Genomic DNA, 5,783 nt, shown 5'->3' on the forward strand with positions numbered 1-5,783 from the left:
GCTGGGTGGGTCTTGCCTCTAGCCTCTTTGCAGGGAGTTCAGCTGAAGGGTTCCATGCTGGGCCTGCACTCTGGTTCGAATGAGGATCCGTGGGCCCCGGGTCATCTCACTCACACTCTGGGCCTGCGCTCTGAGTCTATTCAGGATCCCACGGCCCTTGGTCATCTCACTCACTTGCTGGGCCTGCGCTCTGGGTCTGTTCAGGATCTGGCGGCCCCGGGTTGTCTCCTGTCACTAAATTTTGAGTTACTGATGTTTATAGCTGGCAGTTTAAAAATATACTTGATATTCTTGACATTCTTGATGTTGAAAAGACATCTGTTTTAGCCATCTTGCAGAAAAGTATAACCACGAGGTATAAAAAGTAATGCATGTTAATATGTTGAGCTGTAAAAGGCTCAAGTCAAAAACTTCTGACAATTGCCAGTTCTGCTGATAACCCACTACTATTACAGACTATTGAACTATATTGGGTTATTTTGCTGAATTCAAGTACCTACAGTCTACTGGTTTCAAGTATGAAAAGGTCCTTCAAAGTGTTCTCCAAACACAGCTTCTCTAACATCAGTGAACACCCATCTCTAAAAAAAACAAAACGAAAAAGGGGGATATGTTGGGAGCCATGAAGCTAGGAAATCGATCAAATATATGTAGGTGGGACTTGGCCCAGTGCCTAAAGCTAACAAGCTACCTCACACCTGAGATGAACATCCTGTCTGGTTAAGGTTTGCTATCAGTTGCTAAGCAACCTAGTGTCATGTGTTACTAACTTCACAAAAATGTAAATAAAGGACAGTTTTGTTGAGAAAAGAAGGGGGGAGGGAGAAAAAAATATATATGTATACATAAGAGTTAGGATAGATATATGGCTACTTTCTCTTAGTTCACTGAGAGTAAAAGTTTGTACTAATATTGTTTACACAAGATACCATGTCTGCATCTTCTCTGAATAACTACTATGAAGACAATATGGAATGTATTAATTATTCTAAATGTCCTACTAACCTGTTTTGAAACTGTTTCATCACTATTTTATCTTTTTTCTCATTAAAATGAATAAAATTTATTTTTTAAAAACCCATATTTTGATGTAAAACATGCTTATTACAGTACAAATGCTAACATCCATGCTAGATTGTTAGCTTCTTCACGTTATGATGTAGTCATTTATTTAATAAATATTTTAAAGTAAAGAATTATAAATAAATAAATAAAAGACATCTGACAGTTTTGGCCTTAGAAGTTCTGAAGTATCGCTAGATAGGTCTGAGTAATTGAGCTGAGTCAAGACATATGTAAAGAAAATTGATATTCAAATAAGTAGAAAGAGTGGTGAGATAGCTCAGCAGACTAAGCACCTGTTTAGGCAAGCTCAGGGACTGGGGTTCAGTCTCCAGCATCAAATGCCATGCCGGGCCCTGCCTCCACCTCTGCCTCCGGGCACACTGAGCCAGCCATCAAGACCAGGTGTTGGGTTGTGGTGCACAGGAGGATCACTACAAGTCTGAGCCATGTAGTGAGACCCTATACAAATTACAAAAAAAAAAAGAAGAAGAAGAAAGAAATCCAAAACCAATAAATAGATATTTTTTTTTTATTCTCAAGGATGAGGAATTTTACTGCTCTTTTATATCCAGATTATAAAAACGGAAACTCTGGTCTCTTGGTGATCTTTAATGTCCTCATCTTTGGACCTACCAACTGAGTCATATTTTGGTATAATTCTCACAAGCTATTCCCTACCTCATTAGTTACTTTTAATCAAGAGACATTTTTTTTTTTTTTTTAATTTGAGAATCTTCTGAGACTTTGCAAAAAGTCAGAGAAAGAGACTAGGATTTTTGTCCCTAACCTATAGTTATGAGGGGCTAATGTTGTAGTTAAAGGACTCGTATATGTAGTGGGAACAAAATAAACACTTGTTGAATTGAACTGCATATAGACAAAACTTACTTGTTTTCCAAGAGTAAGACCTACTCATTGTTTTTTTCCTTCTTTCCCCTCATCTCCACACTTATTTTCTCATCTCCCCTCTGCTTTTCTAGTAACTGGTATTACATGTGTGTGTGCCACCATGTCCTGTTGCATCTTTGTGTGTGTGTGTGTGTGTGTGTGTGTCTGTCTGTCTGTCTGTCTGGGTGTGTGTGTGTGTGTTTGAAACAAGGTCTCACTATACAGTTCAGGCTAGCTTTGAATTCACTTTGTAGCCCAGGCTGGACTGGAACTTGCAAAGAACTTCCTCCCCCAGCCTCCCCAGTGCTGAGATTTTAGGCATGTGCCACCACACCCAGCTTCAACTTTCTTTTTATAGATGAGAGAATATATACCTAAATACATAATTTGTACTCACGTTCCAAGTGCTGTAGCCTACCTAGCTAAGAAGCACACAGGAAGCCAGTAGGTGGCCTCAGTTGGATGAGCATGCCTCCTTGGGAGGCCATAGTGCCCGAAGACTGAGTTGCCATTGTGCTATTGCAGAGAATTTGTTGTGTGGAGAGAATAAGCATCTAGAGATAAGATGAGCAGATTCACAGTAAAACAAGAGAATTGTCTGCTATACAGAGTGGTTCGTTTAACTTCATACAACTGCAAAATGACAACCATTTCCCCTGTTCTTTCCATATTTCATTATACTTTTGATTTTTCCACCTTCTGTCAGTCTGTTATTATATGATTCTTATTTCATTGAAAAATAAAGCACTTGCAGTAAAAATAATCACTTACTAGACTTTATTACCATGGTACTACTCTGAAGCCTGTTCATGTTCCCTTGTATTGTCAGAGGCATATAAACTAGAGAAAGGAAGTAGAGCCCAGTAAATATCTGTTAAAGCAAATCTTGAGTGTTTTCACTAATGTATGGTATTCAGCTTTGTGGGATTTAGGCTTCTCTAACTGTGAATCCAGATTGATAAGTACCATTTTTTTTCTATTCAACTGCCAGGGAGTTTTAAGAGGCTGAATTAAATAATGGATTTAAAGTAAAACTAGTCACCTGAACTTAGAGGGGTTTTTTTTTGAACTTAGAGTTTTTAAATGCTGCAGAGACCAAATTTACTGTCCTAGTCCTGGAACATCTCCCTCAAAGGTGATTTATAAACTTAGCACTCAGGGCTAAGGCAGCATTTGCCATGGTTCACTATGATCTGTACAACTGACATGGATTCCTCAACTAGTCTAGACAGGATCTTTTTTGCTGCTTGTAAATTCCAAAGCCTGTACTTTATTTTGGTCTTTACCTGGCTTCCTCCCTTCCTCTCTCCATCCCTCCCTTTCTCTCTCACTCACTCTGTCTCTCTTAAATGGGATCTTGCTAGCCTCAAACACACAATCTCCCTGTCTCAGGCTCCCAAGCATTGTAATTTGGAGGCACAGGCAAATGCCACCACACTCGTCTTTGTGTATGCTAAGAACACCTATAACCTGAGACTCTGCAGTTCATTTAGTCATTAGCTGGGTAACCATCCCAGGGAGGAATCTCAGAATTTCCATAATAGGAATGAAATGGACAGGAAAGCAGTCAGTGATCCCATCTATCTGAAATTGTTTTCTGGCTCAGACTGTGCAAATGGATCCAGATACTGTACCAGAAGACCCATACTTCTTTTTAAACTATCCTAAGTTCTCTGGGTAATTCATTAGCCTAAAAATGAAATTAACAGTTGAAAAAATTGGACTCAAAAATAACCGTGAAATACATTAAGCATACTTTGTTTCATTTACATGTTTATTGCCACTATTGTAAATACAGTCTAATCATAGAGCTATTAATGATAGTTTTGTGCTCAAAAAGTTATTTACATAAAGCATCACATATACAAGTTCATAGCTGAACCAGGACTAGAACCCAAATTTGGGGGCTCTCAATAGAGACCATATTCACTGTACAGTGCTTATAACTGGATCCCATTAGGAGCAAGGTAGGCTGTGCAGTGAGTGAATTGGATTGGGAGTGCACCACGAGCCTTGAAAACTGGCCAGTGGAGAGTCTGCATTCCATCAAAGTGAGACAACTTCTACTTAGCTTCAGCCATTGTTACTATATGTCTTAGTTACTTTTCTTATTGCTGAAACAAAATACCCAGCATCTACAAGTGAAGGGAGAAAAGAGTTTGTAGAGGCTTTAGCCCATAAATCCACTGATTCCAAAGCAGGGTGGCCTGGCACAGGTACATCACAAAGGAGGAAACAGTTCGTGGTGACAGAAGATGACAAAAGCAAGCAAGCAAGGGATCTAAGCAGCATCTTATCTTATTCAAGCTACTTAGGACAGGTAGCGCTCACTCATACCCTTAACCCCCTAGCATGCACTGTGAATTAGTTATACTCCAGGTCTAACCACCTCTACAGAAGCCCCCCGTGCAACTGTATGAGGCTTTGGAGAAATATTCAAACACAAGCTGTAACATTATACCATGTGAGCCTCCAAGTTGCCAAAACTGGTTTCCAAGGGAAGGTAGATCTTTATGGGCAAACACCTTATTTTAAATTATTGCAATAAATTCATACTTATTTGTATGGATTTTTTTTTTTTTTTTAATCTTATTGGGGCCGGGAAGATAACTCAGTGGAATAAGTGAGCAAGAGCAAAGTCCTGAGTTCAATCCCTGGTACCACTCCCCCCCCCAAAAAAAAAAAAAAAGTTACTAAGTTACTGTACCTGTTCTGCTTTAGAGCTACCAGTTTGCAACCTCGGCTTCACTCACTAGATTGTTTTTCTCCTGTTTAGTTCCATGGTCTGTCGCTAATTCATAGATGAGTGGAAACAAATTATTTTTTCCTAGCTCTTAATGAATCCTTTTTTATTTTTTTGAGACAGGTCTTGCTATGTAGTGGCTTTGGACTCACTGTGTAGCCCAGTCTGACTTTGAACTTACGACAGTCTTCCTTCCCCAGCCTCCTCAGTGCTGGGATTACAGATGTGTGCCAACACCCTCTAACCATCATGCCTTTGTTTTTTTTAATCCTCCATCTTTTAAAATAAGAAAACAGGTGTTAACTGAGCATGTATGTGTTCCAGAAGCTGTGGTAGACACAGTCACATGACTTGCCAGACATGCTCGTCTTCTGAGGTTTTTATTCAAAGTCCTATATAGAATCTGTCTCTACTTTGGGCTACAAATACACAGTTGCCTTTTCTCCAGTATGTCTTAATTATTTCAATTTAATAACTTACAGCATCAAATTAGGTGACAAGTGACATCAGGCTGGATAAGCATCAAAAGGCATAACTGGGCTGGTGAGATAGCTTCATGGTCTAAGCGCCTGCCTGATGAGTGCAAGGACCCAGGTTTGATCCCTGGTGCCTCATGCCATGCAGGCCCAGAATCTTGGGGACAACATGCCAGCCCCCAAACCAGGCATCGTGTAATCCCAGCACTGAGGAGGCTGGGATGGGAGGATCACTAGGAGTGCAAGCTGCATAGTGAGATCCTGTATCAAGAAAAAAAAAAGAAATAACCACACTTGAGCTTTTTTTTTTTCTTCTTGAAAAGGGTCTTCTACTGTCACCCAGGCTGTCCCATGAGGCATCTACATGATGCACCAGCATACCTTCAACACTCCTTTTAAACCTTTAAAAATTATTCCTGTTACTACCTCTTTACATATATATAACATTTCAATTCCCTTTTATTTTTTTCTGGCACTAGATTTATTTATATGACCATATAAAATTAATTATTATATACAGATTAAAAACTAGACTAATAGGCCAAAGAACATATAAAACATGTAAGATAATTGTACTGAGTCAAAGTGCACTTAAGGCTCAGAATATATGC

The 5,783-nt window shown here is 39.4% G+C and overlaps 1 protein-coding gene across 4 annotated transcripts in view; it reads left to right on the plus strand.

The window, feature by feature from the left end:
• Dcaf5 (DDB1 and CUL4 associated factor 5) overlaps positions 1–5,783 on the plus strand; it is a 137,837-nt gene that overhangs the window by 91,456 nt on the left and 40,598 nt on the right. The window lies entirely within an intron of this gene.

Source organism: Octodon degus, unplaced genomic scaffold (genome assembly GCF_000260255.1).
Source record: "Octodon degus isolate 3935 unplaced genomic scaffold, OctDeg1.0 scaffold00007, whole genome shotgun sequence".
Taxonomy (NCBI): Eukaryota; Metazoa; Chordata; class Mammalia; order Rodentia; family Octodontidae; genus Octodon; species Octodon degus.